We start from the raw sequence: 18,579 nt of genomic DNA on the forward strand, positions 1-18,579 counted from the left end.
TCTTTTTTCCAGCCTTTCAGTACAAAACCACCTTGAGAAACAAATTGGGATGTTTTCCATTTTTCAAGCTTAAAATCCATGAATTCGACAATGAATTATAAGTTACATAGTTTAGTATCATCACATATAACTGCATTTAGTGGATGGAAATAACTGTATATTTGGGGTGTGTATGTATATGCATATATATACATCACCACCCCCCATCTTTTCCCCCATCTTTCGGCAGTTCCTTTTCCTCAGCTGTTACTTGGTGATGGAAGGGGGTGACAGTCATTTTATCATTATGCTTATGGAATTCTGAGCATTAGAAGTCTGGATTCTGGTCGCCTAGATGCCATATGGCCTATTAGTAATGAATTTTATTAATGGTATTTTATTGAAACTTCAGAATAAGTAGAATGTTAAATAAAAATATTAATTTTTCACATCCTAATCAGGAAGGACAAAAAAGAAAATGTATCCTGATAACTTAATCTCAAAGCCATAGACTATACCTCCTGTTTAAAAAATACGTATAAGCAAACACAAAAATAGTCTAAACTACTCACATGCAGGGACAGTCTTGAGGTAAAAGAAGAAAATAGCTCCAGAACGCTATGCTCTTATAAGCATATGGCTTCCGATGTTTTCCATTTATATATATATTTGCGTGCGCGCGCGCACACACACACACACATACACACACCCCCACCCCCACACGAACATACACACACACACACACACGAACAACAAACAGTTCCATTGGAGCATATAGTCAACTTAAATTCAGTTTGCTTAAAATGAAACCAGGATGACACTTGGATTGTTAGCTGCTTGGGCACAAGGAATCTTTTTCTTAAAGGTTTGATATAAAGACTACTAAGTTAAAACTGTGTGCTCTTTCTTTTTCTTTTCTTTTTCTTTTCCTATTTGTTACTGTGAATGAACAACAGCAAAAAAACATTATTGACATTCTCTCCCTCTTTCATATCTGACCTTCTCAGAGCTTGACAGGACTCAGAGAACTCTAAAATGCATGCACTTCACCCCATCAGCTAACCTGGATTTACTTGCAATACTTGAAATCCTTGCTGTATTCATGGGTCAGTGAGTGCCTGCTGTTCATTTGCACCATGTTACTCATTTATGTTTTCCGCAGATTGTCAATATTGGGGAAAAGGAGTTTGTTTCAGGAAGTAATCAATTAAAACAACATCTTGCTCACAAAAATTCTTGACAAACTGTTAACTCAATTTTAAAAAATAAAATAAAAAAGTAGAACAAATCTGTCATTAATTGTGCAGTTTGGACCTACTACATGACTGTTCTTTCAATGCATAGAAACCAAGAACTAGATTAACTCCTGATGGTACCAGGCTGTATCCACAGAACCACTGGTATCATGACAATTTACAACACGTGGGAACAGAAGTAAGACTACCACTACTCTTTCTAAAGGACAAACACAAGTCATGTGTTTATAACCTTATAAGACTATTCTGCAGATCAACTGAAACTGCACAAATTGCTAGGTATATTTTCTGGATCTCTCTGCCAGATTTCTTTGGCTTCTCCATTTCTATCGACATCTGGGATCTGGCTAGCTCTTGGCTTTCCAGTGGGGCAGCCAGGTATGGGATGATGTGACTTGCCTCATAACATTCAGTCTTTCCAGTTTTTTGCTTCCAGGCATGGTCTTGCACCTCACTTACTCTAATCAATCTCAGTGGAATAATTTGGGCCAAAAGAATTTGTGGTGTTGCTTATTAGCTAAAGTGGACTTGAAATCAGAAAAAAATGTATATTTTACAGAATAGTGTATTTTTATTTTTAATTAAACTGCTCAGTCTATATGTCGGTTGGTCCTTTTTAAATTTGACCCCATGTGTTCTTGTGCAGTCTTGATATGCACCCATTAGTCTCTCTCCCCAATAACTTCTGAGTGCAATGGCTAACGTAACATTTGAGAGAAATAAAGATGTCTCGACAATAGTAACGCTGCTACAAACTTCAGGCACAATTGTCTGCTGTCCACAAGAGAGGAGATAGAAATGAGAGTCTCCATTGAAGGAAAGGAAGGCAGAAATCAGCTGTAACGTGCTGTCAGAAGCTGCTCCGCCAGTCTTGACTAGTAATAGCATTGTGTCTCTTTCTGAGTTAGGACATTGTGGGGGTTATCATGGGAAAAAGGAAGAAACAGGATGTTCAGAAAAAGGACCCAACCCATAGGAAATCAAGTTTCATTCTGGCCTTTCAGAACAACTATATTAGACACACACACACACACACACACATGCACACACACCCTTCAGCCCTCTGTGCTGTTGCTTTTCTAGAACTTTATCAGCCTTCTAAACTGATTCATGTTACTTAGGTTAGTGTAAGTTATGGGAATGCACTGTAAGGAACACATTTGAAATATGTAATTGACAAGCTGCCTAAGGTATACGGAGTGATCAGTCTAATATTCTTTTCAAGAATATTCTTGAACAATTAAAATTTTCATAGTATGTGACCAGATCTTCACTGATCCCATCCCTTTTCTAGTCTCATTCTTTTCCATGACATAGTCACACGCAGAAAACACAACTGCAGCAGTAAGTAAAAAAGCAATTTTAGATTACTGTGCTCCCCTTCCTGAACATGTCCTGGAAGTGTCAGTCGGTTTAGCTTATGGTATATTGAGATAAAGTCATAGTATGCTGAAAGAACAGTAGGGCATGACAGCACTGCACTGATTTCTGACTCATCTGAAAGTTGATGTCATTATTCAGTGTTGGCCTGATTATATATAGGACACAAATTCATCACCAAATGAATCAGTCTAGGCAGGCTAATCATGAAAGATCCGTGAGTTTCTTGTATTTTGGATTTTTTTGTAGTTCCACCCCACCCTCCCACCCCCCCAGACTGTGATGATCAGTCTCTAAGAATTCAAGGTTTTCCTAAAATTTATTTTGTTAGGTGTGGGTAAATATATTTACCCATGAGGCCCCAGCAGTTTTAGTCTTTGTATTGAGATCAGGCATTTAAGGATCTAAGACACATGTACAGAAAGTATAAAGCAGCTGTAGGTAGCCCAAAACAAGAACAAATTTTGAGAACATATTTTAGAATAGCTCATTGCTGGTGCACTGTGATTTTATCAGAAATTCAGTGGTGGCTATAGAACAGTTCCAGCAACTCTTGTCCACCAATGATGAAAAGGCACTACCTCTAACAGGCTGCACCCATGTTACTGATTTTTATATATTATTTTGCTTGTGCTTATTATGAATGCATATTCACTTTCTTAACGTATTCTAGCAAATTAACAGAGAAGAACATTCATACAAGGTGCAGAGTTTTGTGAATGCTGAGTATTTGCAAAAGATGTATTTTCAATTCCAATGAAGATTTTGTGTCAGATATATACATAAGTACAAACATAAGCATGTGCTTGGATGATGAGTGAATTACAGTTTTGATCCAGTAATTACATTAAATTCCTATAAGTACAAACTACCTCAGGGCAATACACTACAATCTGAACTGTGCTTCTAGGCATGGTAGCCAGCTGTAGCTGTGCCTACTTCAAATACTTAAAAATTGTCAAACGGTGAAAGTGTTAAAAGAGCTATTAAAAATGGGCATGGCCCATCTATTTGCTTTTTTACATAATCATAGTGTCTAACACTTGTACTTTTCAATGAACACCTCATAAATTCAGTATCCAGGTTTTAAGGCAAGCACCATCATGAAACTTAAGACCAAATCATTACACTTTACAATATTGCCATTAAAATAGGTATTACAATTACAATACTGTATTACAATATATCTGAAATTTGCACTTGCTCTCACTCTACTAAACATGAAAGCTATACCTTTACAAGTATGAATTTAATTGTTTCCTGAAACACAGGAAAAGGTCAATGAAGCTCCAAAGTGCCATAATTTACAGTTCTTCAGATGCAAAGAATTTTACAAATTTAGCTGTTTCCTAGCATGTTGTGTTACTTGTATACTGAATAAGATATGAAAAGGGAGATGGGATTAAAAAAAAATTCCAACAAGATAAAGCAGTGCCTTTTTCTACTGCAAAAATAATTTCATGACATTTTGAAATAAGTAAGGAAAAAAAAAAAGCCACCAAAAATGTACTTGCTTCCTAGGACTTTTATAGCTGGAGAGAAGTCAAGGAAGTAATTTTTTTGGTCTCTGATCTCCACAGCAGTCAAAGGAGCTGTACTGTCCTCATCAGCATCACAGAGAAAAAGTTTCTAAATGTTGAAATTTGTGACCTTCTCAGCAGAATGCTGTTAAGAAGCTCTTTGTTGCTTCAGGTTATTTCCAGTTCATTTCTCCTTGGATATGAGCTTTTCATGGAGTTTAATAGACTCAGTTCTAAATACAGAAGTCAGGTTACAGTTCAGCACCACATGGTCACTCTCTTGAAGGGATAATTGCTGAAGAAGGATGGTGATCCCTGTAGCACCAGATGATGAAATGGAGCTTCACCCTTCCCTAATGTAGTTGTTCTAGTCATAACTTTCAACGCCTTGCACTTGTTTTATGTTCTCTGTGACTGGAGGTCTTTTCATGCTATAAAATCCACATCACTAAAACTATTGTTCATTGATGCAATCATGAAGAAAAAGTCAAGTATAAACACCACAGAACATTGTTTCCAGCTCAGTGACCCAACATTGGTTAACTGAATATAACTTGACAAGTCCTGTTTTCAATGTGCAAACCAAATACTTTGACAGAAACTACAGTTCCACACAAAGCACTCAAAAAAATTGTTTTCTCTGTCTCAAATGTGCAATTTCAATCCTCAGCAAAATTAGATATGCATATTTCAGCCCAAATAATCATCAAAAAATGTCCCAAGGCTTTGAACATAACATTCCTAATGGAAAATACTTTCAAAAATATATTTTTTGCAGTTGCTTAATTTTAGAGAGATTCTAAAAATAACAAATATCATCAGGAAATTATTCTCTATTGAAAGGTAAGTTCCTCCATGGGAAATTCTGAGGGGCTGTTCCATTAAGCAGCACTGGCTGTAGCAATTGAGCTGCCCTTGTAGATTTAGGTGCAATATTTCAGTTATGGCTTGTAGAAAGGGTTCAGAGATATGAAGGAGGAATAACATTCCTGAAGAGAGGGAGGATGAGGGTATTTCTGCAATCTGCTTAGGTGATATTTCAGTTGAGTTCCAAATGCACTTTAGGAGAATTCATCAGGGTCTGATGTGAACAGCACAGAGAAAGTAGTTGAGTAGACTGTGGCAATTTTGTTACTAATTTTTTAGTATTCATGGATTTAAAAATCTAATGCAATAAATAATTTGGTTAACAAAACTCTTTCCCTGGTAACTTTGATGAATTTATTTATTTGCAGGGAGACCACTGTCATTCCTGTAAGGCAGTCATTCTGCAGAAGTCCAGTTTGCTAGATGCTTGCATGCCAAATTTCTAAAGAAACAAAAATCAATATTAATGTTGATTTCTCAAAAGATCCTGAAGAGCTGTGCAGCAGTGTCTGATTTATCTTTTAATGGTGCAACAATAAACAAAACATTGGACCGAATAATGAATGTTCTTAATTTACAAATAGTAAAATGTCAAATATGTCAGTAAGTTATGCTTTCTTGTAATTGCATTAATTACTTCTCAAAACACTAAAATTACTTTTAAATGGGTTATTTTAGCACACACCAAATAATTAATTACATTCCCAGTCCCATTGCCCCTTTGCACTCATTTCCCCTTCATGTTAATGGAAGCTTTGTTTAAAGAGGGAACACAGAAGCAGATAGTTAATATGCTACTTAAGTAGTGTTTTGAAATGGCACCGTGAATTCTTCTGTGGTGTGCAATGCTAACTAAATATTGTTATGACAGTCCTGGACTATCTTTAAAATAGAGACAGTCTGAGGTTTACAAGAAATGAACATTTCAGAAAAGTGAGAAAATATCCAATTATTAGGTCATTCATGCTCTTTGTTTGTTTGTTCTATTCTTGTTCATAGCTAGGAATGAACTTTGCAGCAGGAAATATACTAAGTACTTGGGCAAAATGATAGACAAGCTCTCAGTATTTAGGCAGCTTTTCTTTGAAATATGGTAGAGTATAAACTGTCTACACAAGCTTTTACATAACTTTCACAAGTAGACCAAAGATAGAAGTGATAAATTCCAGTCTTAACTGAAATCTGAAAATTAAAACTTGGGATCATCAGCTAAGTGGTGTATGTTTTGTAGGTGTAATGAAGCTATTCAAACTAAATTTGCAAAACCCCACCATGGATGTGTCAATTCTTTGTTATGGTTTTCTCTCTTGATCACTAATGCAGTATAGATTTAGCCCTTCTGTTAAATAGTTCATGCTGGAAAACACCTCATATCTGGAAGACTGTGTGTCAACCCATGACCTGTGTTAATGATGTTAAAAACAGTAATTAAACCAGTCTCCTAGGAAAAGACCCAATTTATGACTGTCTCATTCCCATACATCTTTTTCTAATGTATCTTTTATACATATATTTTCAATGGAATATAACTGGAAATAAATAATTAATTTTGAAGTACTTCTCAGCTAACAACTTTGAGTGAGACTCAATGACAGAGACACGTGGAACTATATCGAGAGTGAGAAACTTTTTATGAGGATCAGATATTGCAGAACATATCCCTCTGCGCATCTTCACAGAACAAAGTTTTACTGTGTACGTAGAATGAAAGTTTGCATGATAAACCAGTTTAGATTAATGGACTGAAAAGAGCTATTTCCCCTTGTGAAATAAGAGTTAACTTCTAATGTTCATCAATTCTTAATTCACACTAACTTTCTCAACTCCAAACACAGTGATTTACAAGGAACTATGATTCAGACAGGACAGAAGATTAAAACATCCTTTTGAAAGGTCAGGTATTACTCCCTGGATAGCATAAAGAAATTAATAGCCAACCAGTCCTACTGTCTAAGGTGAGACTGTAGCACTTCTAGGTTGTATCCACAGAGATAATTGGTGTGAAGCAAACTTCACATGCCTCATTCCATATCATCACTTCATTCTTTGCATGCCCAGTTACTAAAGTTACAGTTACAAGTCACTAGAAATGCATAATGCTGCTTGGAAATTATGTCTTCTGTTCAGCTGCCTGGAACTTCCCAGTGCTCCACCGAGAATATGTTATAAGAATATCAATGCTTGGGATGTTAAAGCATCTTAAAATAGATGCGTACTGTTGTGGCCATAAATGTGAATGTAAGGGACATGCCCACTTTGGAAGCAGGTGTATATAAAGTTTTACATTATGTCCTTCTCTATATGTGTAACAGTAAACCAGTCTCAAGACAGACAGGTTTCACCACCTGGGTGCTTATCTAGTGATTTTAGATGGATGTAGTGGGATCTATGGAAATCCTACCACTGGCGTTGATAATCTGGAAACCAAAATCAATTCAATTGCTATTTTTTTTTCCAATTTTTTTCATGAATTTCATTATTGATACTATTTTTCTTCGAGCTTTATATTTTGAAAAAACTTGAACAGCTCCCTCAAGCTCAAAAATTACCATATTGTTGTGAAAATATATATTTAAAAAGATGAAAGCACAAGACAGAAGTCAGTTTCACTGTAAGGAAAATGCAGAAACACATGCGTTTAGAGCTGAAAATTCAATAAAAATTAAATTTGAATTCAGTGTTAGATGAAATCTGGGACCCATGAAGTCATGCCAAAGAAAAGAAGCCCACAAAACCAGCACAGACTATTATTCTAATACCAGCAAACTCCAGTCATGGGGTCTAACATACCTACAAATACAATAAAACCATTCTGAGGCTGAGCCTTGGAGCTCAGTCCTGTATGAACATCTCAATAGCATGGTCCTAAACATCTTGTTCTAGTGATGTTACTAGGAGAAGAAGAGCAGTTTTGAATTTGCAATGCTGAAGCAAATGGGAGCTTTGCCTTTGAGTAAGATGGATAGACTCAGATACTGCTGCCTTGTAGGTAAGAGATGTGAGCTAAACACCAAGTGAATTCCAACCTGAGGTCTAGTACAGAGGGGAGAAGTCAGACAATGTGCATTGGATCACCACTGGTTTCTAAACAACCTAATCTCAGGAAAGAGAAAAAAAAAAAAAAAGAGCAGCTGTGAATAAAATTACAGGTATTTTAAATCTATTTAGCAAAACAGTATTTTAACTTTCTTCAAACACTGGTCCATGTGTTGAAACACCATCAATTCCATCAATATCCTGAATCCTGATTCTGTTGAAAGACTTTTACAGTACTGATTTGGTACTTTGGGATAAAGTACACTGAAAAATATCTTTGTAACACCACACTCTTTAATATGAATCCCTGCCCCCGCCACAACTTCCCAGAGGAATCAATGGATGAGAAAGGCAAAACTTTAACAAACGCCAAAATCTACTGAATCAGACTGTGTGAAATCCCAATAAACTTACTGAAATCCTTGTGTATAAAAAAGGGACGTTTTGGAAGGCGGGGATTGCTAATGAGCTAGAAGACTGGTGAAGAGTGAATCCTTGTAAATTTATGCAAAGCATCTCCTGAGGAAAATGGCAAAAGATTAATATTAGGTATGTCAGTGTTTTAGGCAAAATCCAGTTTAATATGCTCACAACAGTAGTTCTATTACTGTTCCTGACTTGAGAAAGGTTAATGAAATATTTCCCCTTAAGTGGCTCTATCCTCAATGTGGGATATAAATTTTCAGTTGAATTCAGTGGTTAGTTCTGATAATGGTCCATCAGCCTTGCCATAGGTCTAGTTCTGTGAGACATTTCTTGAAAATCATAGAATCACAGAATCACAGAATAGTTTGAGTTGGAAGGGACCTTAAAGATCATCTAGTGCCAGCCCCCCTGCCATGGGCAGGGACACCTTCCACTAGACCAGGTTGATCAAAGCCTCATCCAGCCTGGCCTTGAGCACTTCCAGGGATGCGGCATCCACAGCTTCTCTGGGAAACCTGGCCCAGTGCCTCACCACCCTCACAGCAAAGAATGTCTTCCTAATGTCTAATCTAAGTCTACCTTCTTTTAATTTAATACTATTACCCCTTGTCCTGTCACTAGAATCCCTGATAAAGTGTCTCTCTCCAGCTTTCTTGGAGTCTCCCTTTAGGTACTGGGATGCCACTATAAGGTCTCCCCGGAGCCCTCTCTTCTCCAGGCTGAACAACCCCAACTCCCTCAGCCTGTCTTCATAGGAGAGGCACTCCAGACCTCTGATCATCTTTGTGTCCCTCCTCTAGGCTTGTTCCAACAGCTCCTCTCTTGGGGACCCCAGAGTTGAATGCAGTACTCCAGGCAGGGTCTTATGGGAGCAGAGAGGGAGAATCACCTCCTTCGACCTGCTGGCCACACTTCTTTTGATGCAGCCCAGGATGCAGGTAGCTTTCTGGGCTGCAAGCACACATTGCTGGGTTGTGTTGAGCTTTTTGTCCACCAGAACCCCCAAGTCATCCTCAGGGCATCTCTGAATCCATTAAACAGTACTATTTTCTGCAGTAGTGGTCCAATGCATTATAGAGCACCTAAAGTAAGATGTAGGGCGAAATAACCAAATGCAAAAAGTAACTGCATTTTAGATCAACCCTCTCAAAGCCTTTCTGTAAAAGGTTCATTGAAATTGTGGAGAGCTGAGAATACACTGACCCTCATAAGAAGCTCTGGATATTTTGCAGAACCAACCACGGAAGATTTTGTTGGATTAATTGACTCTGAAGGTAGTTGTGTGTGTGGGAGTATAGGCAATTCTCTACTTCTATTGCAGTCTGAAATAAAAAAAAAAAAATATCTTCAGGCAATTTCATATTAAGAAAATCTGCATTGGAAAATAATATTTTTTAGTTTTGCATGACTGAGCAGATTATTTGTGATTGCTGTTGGCTTCAGTTACATGCATGCTCTTTGTAAAATTGTTTTGTTAATCTTTAGGTTTGAAAAGCACTGCAATGATTTCTTTGCTCATAGAGGCAAGATCTGTTTTACTTTTTTCCACTCACACTTGTTTTCATCTTTGCATGAGCTGTTACTTTGTGCCTTCCCTATGCAAACATTAAGCCAACTGTAGATGTGCCAGTTCAATTTTAAATGTATGCTTGTAAAACTATACCTTTGTTTGCAGATCAAGAATTTGTTATTCACAGCTCTATAGTGCTTCCACAGTGTATATTTTGTATACACAAGTTGGACATGTGGAAAGACACACAGTGTATGAACTGATCACTAATTATGATATTCCTTTGTAATTTCAACTAAATTTTTCATGTCTGGCAATAAAAAAACATAATTACATGTTGTATTTGAAAAAAGAAAATAAAACAAATGGTACCTTCCTTGATGACTACTAACCAGGGATAATGCAAATTAAAAAAATATATATTTATAGATGAGTTATGGATAGAATATCTAGTATGCCCTTACAAAAACTACTGTGAGAAGATTATATTGATTCATATCATAAGACTTTGGTGTGAATTAGGTCTAAATGTAAAAGGAACAAAGTTTATTATCATCAAAAATGTTGACATAGACCAGGTTGATATTTACATTTAAGTGTGTGAATATAATCAGAACCTCAGATTTCATTTTCTAGCCATCTGACTGTGTAACTTGACACATGACCCAGACAGAACCACAATTGCTCCCCAGCCACTGAGCTATTTATGACTCTTAATGCATGTTAATTCAGTTGAGCATTTTCCTTCTTATGCTGTTGCAGAAATTCTAGAGAAGGCCTCATTTACATGCAGTGCTTGGCAAATTGAGAGATGGAGCAGTACTAAGGAAAATAATACTTGTTTTTTCTAATATATTTATAAACTAATCACATCAAACTCCACACGATTTAGTAAGCTTTAGATCTATGATCAGAAATTGCTGGCTGCAATAACCAGGTGGCATAGGGCAGAAATAAAACTTATATACTGATTTTTTTTGATAGAATATTTAATGTAAGAATTTCAAACCTTAACCTAGATGTTTGAATAAGCAATAAAACTGGAAAATTGTGGGAAATAATCAAATTGTGGCAGCCACTGATGACAAATATTTTAGGTTCTGTCACTTAAGTTTTGAAGCACATGTGTTAAAATATATAATCCATATAAATAGGCTAGCCAAGGATGAGATGCAAAACACCAGCAGTAAATGATTGCCATGGTTGTGCAAAATGGCCATGCTCATCTTAGGGCTCCATCTTGAGCCCCAATATGTGTTTCACTAGCTAAGATCATGCTGTGTGTCACTTATCGATTTTTCCATTTTAACAAAATTTTTTTAACATTTTTTACAGAATAAATGTAGTAATTCATAAATCTTATATGTTCTGGTTTTGTATATGCTTCTTTCCTCTTTCTCTCCTCAGGTTCAATAATAAAATATAAACTGCCAGTGGAAAGCGAGTTTTTCTTGATCTGAATTGCAAAATGACTTGAAACTGTGTTAAATGAAATATAAATAAAGTGACTATTAGGAGCTTTTGGTTCCATGACTCCCATATCACCAAGGTGTGTATGCCTAGATTGCCACTAAGTCATGCTGGTTCATATATTCAGCTACACTGCTGTTCTTTAATGAAACACACACTGGCCATTTTTGAAGGATAATGGTATCCTACAGCTGTTCTACTTGCATTGAGAGAGAAGGGTGTTTTACTGTAGCTACATTATTAAGTGTGTATGTCATGATGTTGTGTTTACTCATTCTTAAATGAAACATGAAGTACAGGATAATGCAGACAAGAATGATTATACTTTTCTAATTCCATTTCACAGCCTTCAGCTCATGACTTCCAAGTCCATGTTCAACTCACTTTTGAATGTCAGCCCACACCAGTTTTAAATCATTTTTCTCTCTTCCCGTTTATAAGTGCAGGCAGCCAGAATCTAGCTGTGGAGTTTTGGTGTTGTCCCTGAACTGCATCTTGAAGGGACCTAAGCTGACATCTCTGTGTCTTCCTGACTGCTACTTGTATCGTCATGCAATGCAAATAGTTGGAAAATTGCTTTGTGAAGATGAATTTAACTGAAAGAAAAAAAAGAAAAAAAAAACCCAAACAACCACATAAGGTTACTTTGCCTCTCCAAAGGCTGAACAGAAGATTGAGTGCCACACCTCAGGTTTAATTCACACTATAAATAAAGGGACGTATAAATGACATTGCCTTGTGCCTAAAAGGAATTCACTCTAAAGAAAATACAGCTGATGTTTTTTACTGCATTGCCAATATCCACTGACTATCCTTACTTGTGTTCAGACTCTACTAAATCATTGAGAAGACCTACAGCATTTGGGAAGATTCCTACTGTCCCACTGCCCCCAGTTATATGAGTAATGTTAATTGGATTGAATGATGCACTTCTGGATTATATTGGCATCAAGCAGCTCTATGATCTGATCAGGATGGAGCTGTGGAAACTTGCCCTTCCTCTCCAATCAGTCTAGCCCTCTCATTTCCACTAATATAAATCTCATTCTAGGATACTCACTGCCTTAATATTTTCCTCTTTATCTTTGAATTTATATACATCTCATTTTTCTCATGTGCAGGAAATAAAGGCTGTATCTGCACAAGTATGCACAACTGGTTAGTACCATTACTACTCCACAAAGAGTAGGATGTCCATGCAAAGGAACCCCATGAGGTCCATTTGTGGCATTATCTGCTCTTTAGCTTAAATGAAGATTTTCCAGAACCAAGAATGTGTACAGATTTAATTTCCTCCCTAGAGATTACAGTTCTGTGATTTCAAGTGACTGAGTAGAGTAGGTACCTAGGAACCAGGAAAGTCTGAACTCTACATTCACTTTTGGTATCAAAATTCTTCTATGATATTGATGTGTCCTTTCAAACTAGATTTTGCCTCACTTTTCCTTAACTGCATGTCAAAGGAAGAGATATGATATATTGCCCTCCCACGTCATCAGTCTTCAGTTGAATATAAGATGGCTGGCTGCACATTAACCTTTATGTTGAGAAAATCATCTTTTCCCTATATTTCTGATTGGAGGAGTATGGTATTCTCACTTTGCTGCCTTTCTCTGGTTTACACCCACTGGTGGCATGGTGATGGAGTCCAGAAGGTGGTACCTCATGTGATAAGGAAGATTTGGAAATTACATCTTTCTTATCTCCAGATAACTAATCTTACCTGTGCCAGGCTAATTTACAGTACAAAACTCTCCAGCTATCTTCCTTGACTTTGCCTTTGCGAAAAAGTAAGTAAACACATGAACAGGTTATTAATAGTAATGGCAGTCATAGCAGTATTTCATGTCACAAAAATATTGGGCAAAATTAAATATTTATAAAGCGCATAGAAAGTGAAACTAAGTGCTAAGTATTCTAATTCAAGGAATTTTGTGGGTGTTTTCCCCTCTATCTTGGAATAGTTTGTAACGCTAAAAAGAAAATATTGCTGATTTTATTTACCCAAACTTTTAATCATCTTATCAATGATTTATAGACTGTTTTTAAGACCTTGTTTTAGCTTTATGAGCTATGACACCTGTCACTGTGTCACTTGGCTTCCCTGTGTCACTTCCCTATTAGGGTTTATAACACATGCCAGAAATGCTAGTGGGACCTAACAATGCACTAGGACTATGGGATCTTTTATTCAACTGACCTTAAACAAGAAAGTCTGCTTAAAAAATGACATAATGATATGGGCTGTTGTTTTGTCCTTTCTCATTACTAAAGCAATTACTCACAAATACATACTGATTCATTATGGCCACTCCATGGAGCTAAACACCAACTCTGTAATACTCAGATACAGAATCAGAGAGTGAAGTCAGGCTAATTAAATTGGCCCAGACACTTTAGCAAGCAAATTGGGCCAAGTTAATTGGCACAGAGTGAGATAAGGAAATTCAGGCACTATTCTGTGAAATACCGTTTTAATTATATCTAAAGAAGAACATTGCCCTTAATTTCAAATTTCTTAATTAGGAACATGAATAAGTAGCAATAATAATCTTTGCAGTCTACAAATATAAAAATGTTAGATGAAGTTTGTTTTGGCCAAGCCTGTTAACCGGTGAACAAAGATGACTAAAATTATTATTAGCTATATTTGTCTTGCATGTAGACCTATAGCCCCCGAGAAAAGGTTAATAGGGTGGGTATGCATCAAAAGGAAGAAAAATCTGACATAACCAGGGTAAGAAACACTGTACTGGAAGGATTCATTTACAGTAAGATTGCAGTGATATTCTTACAATCAAAGAAAATAACTTATATACCACAAGCAATGCATTCTTCAATGCAGTTCTGCTTTCAGTTGAAGTGCAAGTGAAGACTTTTGGGTTTGGTCCTGGGTTCATATTCAAACACTTCAAAATACCGTTTCAGGTTTAGCTTTGGTTTAAGAAAAAAATAGTAGTTCAGAGCAGTTTCAGTTAATCGCCTTTAATTATAACAACCATAAAAGTCTGGAGGCGCTGGTGTCAATAGTTGAGTCAATAGTTCTGTCATGGTTTTTGTCTGCTGAAGAGCTGATGAGTTTTCCTCTACTATTGATTTGTTTTGGAAGAGGCAGACTACAATAGTAGACTACAATACTGGTGCTCACAATATTCACCGTACAAATACAATTAAATAATTGACATCTCCCACTTTGGGAAAAATAGTAACTTTACAGTCCACTCTGTGGTACATACCAAGCAATCCTGAGGAACTGTATCATTTCTAGTCTGTCTGTTCATGTCATGCCCTGCACTAAGAGACTGATTTCTGTATTAATAGGTGCTAAGACTTTTCCTGTTGGGGAATCTGTGGTTTCTTGAGCTTATGCCTTTACTGAAAGCAACCAATTACAGATCTTGTGGTCCAGAAACAGGTGAGCAAAACCGGTGCTGAGTAGCTTAGCTGCAAGTGTAAGCAAGATCAAAGTATGTTCAGTACAATTCAGAGCAGTGTGCTTTTAAACTTCTCCAATAATTACTCTCAATCTCTTAAAATGAGTACTGAGAAGCTGTGCATTGAAAGGGTGTTAAGGATATGGAAGTGAACAAGAGAAGAGTGTTACAACTAATGTAAGTGTGAAAATTGTCCATATGCTCTTCCCATCCTAGAAGCTTGAAAAAATAAGACCATATTCTTCAACAGCTCCAATTAAAGGACACCCCATTGGGGAAAAAGACTGACATACCCTAATTTTTGATAAACAAAACCATATTCAGTTTGTTATGAAGCTAACTTGGTCTAAATAGATTCAAGTATGGACTATCATGGCAAATTCATGATCAGAAAAGGCACCTAACTGGTCTCACAACCCAGACTATGTATAACACATAAACACATGCAATAAATAAGTCTGTTGAAAAACACTGGGGAAATGTTAAGTAAAAAAAAAAAAAAAAAAAAAAAAAGTAATATGCAATACTGTAAACCTTAAACAAATGAACTACTTGTTTTTGTATCACATTAAGCAAGGCAAAGGAATGAATACAGCACTTGGTTGTGCTTTACATACTGCATCTTCAGACAGCTGAGTTCTGTCAGACAAACACATTTCTTACATCTTGTTCACTGGAAGAAGTACGAAACAAGAGATTGAGGAATAATGGCTCATCTCCTAGCAAAATGAATACAAAGGGTGCACTCAGCATTTTGTTAAAAAGGACATCTGAATGCAGCTGGAAACTTAGGGTCACAGTCATTTACTCATCTTCTTCATGGCTGGGTGTTGCGAAATGGGAGCAATGACAGCAGCCAGACCCATCTCCTTGAATCTTTAGCACAATGTAAGGTTTTGTAGGAACAATTTCCAGGACACAATTTCCATTAATAGCATTATCATATTCCACCTCTTCTCCTTGTTTGACTCCTTTCCCTGCTCCTTCACAAAAGCAGAACACCCGTTAAGTCTCAGAGATGACCATGCCTAGAGATTACTCCTTTGCTAAGAATACTGCTTTGCTGTTATTAGCAGCACAAAATGAGACAAGCAGAGAGGAGAAATTGCACCAAATATTTTGGAATTTTATCAACACACACATATATATATGTACGTATTCATATAGTACATATTCATATATGAGGGGCTTGCATTATATGTATATATAAAGGGAGTTTAAAATTAAGTACATAAATATAAGTATTTATATATTTATATGCATTTATACACACACACAAACCTATGCCTAAGCTTCCTTTATTTTTTGCACCCAGAATAGAAAAATATTAATATGGTGGATATTATCAGATTTTTGTGAAACAGTATAGCTTTGAATTTTCATAGCAAATCTCATTTTGGAGAGCAGTATGAAGCATGGCTACAAAATCCAGAGAAATTAGGGCTTATGATGTAAGGCTAATACAACCTTCACTATAACATTGTGAATGCAATGTTGTAATATTATTACTATATACAGGCTGATAAAAGAGGAATTATTTTTAGGTTATCTCCAAAGCCAATTTGAGAACAATGCTATGCATATAAATGCCTGCTATAAGAAAATAAACCAACTTTATTTTAGAGGAACAATGTTTTGGTGCTACAGTGAAGTCATGAAATCTGACAGTACCACAACATGGACCTTTTTAAAAATGTCTCTTCAGTGTACTCTGGAAAGTTGTTGCTATTCTTTTTAAATGTTACTAACACAGGCAGTATGAAACTGAGTGGGGAGAAGCTGTAACAATTTAAAATGTTACCGTAATATAATAGCATGTTTAGTTGTATGCTTAATTTATTAATATATTTAATAAATGTTTGTTTTAATTAAGACATGATTCTGATGCAAAATTATGCTTTTAAGGTACAATGAATAAGAGATGGATTTATATGTATTGCAATGCAAGCTATTGTTTTTTAAACTACATGTTAGCAAAAAGCCTTGCAATTTAATCTCTCAAAGAAAAGGAGGCTGAACAAGTAACTGCCAGAGGTTGTCTGGCTGTACTGCAGGCACATCCTGCCTCAGCGGAGGGGAACGGGTAGGACTGACATTTCAGGTTGCTTCTGGCTTCCTCTCATTTGTTTCTCTGAAGTGGGATCTGTAGCTTATGAACCTGTAAGAAATCGTGGACAGAAATCACCATTTTTAAATCCGAATCTGAAATGAATATAGTATTGAAACAAACATCTCTGTCCTCATCTTATTACACCCCTTAGAAAGATCTCTTTCTTAAAAAAGAGCTGCTTCTCAGGTATATAGAAAACACTCACAGATCTGAATGTAAAGTATTTTTTTTCCCCTCACTTAGTAAGCAACTCCGAGGAGCTTCTTAGGCAACACACTTTTTAAATAGCAATGTGGCACTGTTTTACAAGTACATAAACACAATTTAACACATAGTAATCTAAACTCCAGGTGTTTTGTGGTTGCCGACATTTTCTCTGAACTCAGGAAATAAGAGGCAATAAACTTGGTCACAGTGGTTAAAATGTGTACTTTTAATTTTGGGGGGGTTTTCTCCCGGTCTCATGGTTTTCCTCAGTAATGTGTCTAATGTCCTTGGATAATGTTCTAATGGCACTAACATCCACAGTAGATTTACTTTATTTCCCTGCTTTTTGCTGAGACTTTTATGGTGTAATGAAAGCATTTATTTCAGTGTCCCCAGAGACCTACTTTAAATTGACCTGCTAGCCAGAGCTTTATTATGGACAAAGGCTAAATGACTATAATCTAGAAATCTTTATTCATTACTAAGCTTTAGCTTCACTTTCAGCTGGCGAGCCACATAATTATCATAATTTATATATATATGGAACAAGGCACGGATCACGTTTTGGAGAATATTTTCTTTCTGCTCATTTTAATCTAGGCAGTACCCTGGCTCTGGGAAGCTGATTACATATGCTATGTGAGTAAAATTACTTGTGGCCCTGTCACACCACAGACAAGGCTTGCTCTTCTGAGCAGGAGGACTTAGCGGGCTCTGAACAGATCTGCGGCGTGTAGGGTCACTGGGGCAGGCAGAGAACAGGAGACCATGCGATTTCCCCCATGTTGCAGTGTGCACGAGAGTAGGGAAGAAGTTTCCTCCTGATAAGCCACAGCAGCACATTAGCATCTTCTGAAGGATAATGTTTTTCCTGCTGAGCTCCTCTTGGGATATTGTAGCTGGAAGCCAAAACTACCCAGAGCCGTGTCTGCAGACACCATTATTCATGCAAAGAGCCCCAATATTGCTGTAGATGAGGGTGCGTGGATGGAATTACTTTAAAATAAGAGTCTAACCCTCTTCTGCTTTCAGACACAGTGTGGCCCCTGGTATGTTACCTGCCTCTGCTGGCTGAAACTGTGAATTTCTGATCTGTTCTTCCCCCTTAACTATGCAATCATAGGTTTTTCAAGGCATGCTAGCAGTGCATAAAGCCATCTACCCAGTTCTGGAGTAAATTTTTTATATCCAAACCAGCTTTGTGTTTCCTTTGACGTTTCAAAATATTTGTTGGGAAAAATGGTGAAATAAACAGAATATTTCATGAAATGATAAGAACATTTGCTACATTCACCAAAACTGCAGTGCTTTCATTAAAACTTCAGTTTGTAGAAGCCAAAAAATACTGATGTCAGCATTTCCAGTTAGTTTTCTGTCGTCTCCA

Source organism: Falco biarmicus, chromosome 3 (genome assembly GCF_023638135.1).
Source record: "Falco biarmicus isolate bFalBia1 chromosome 3, bFalBia1.pri, whole genome shotgun sequence".
Taxonomy (NCBI): domain Eukaryota; kingdom Metazoa; phylum Chordata; class Aves; order Falconiformes; family Falconidae; genus Falco; species Falco biarmicus.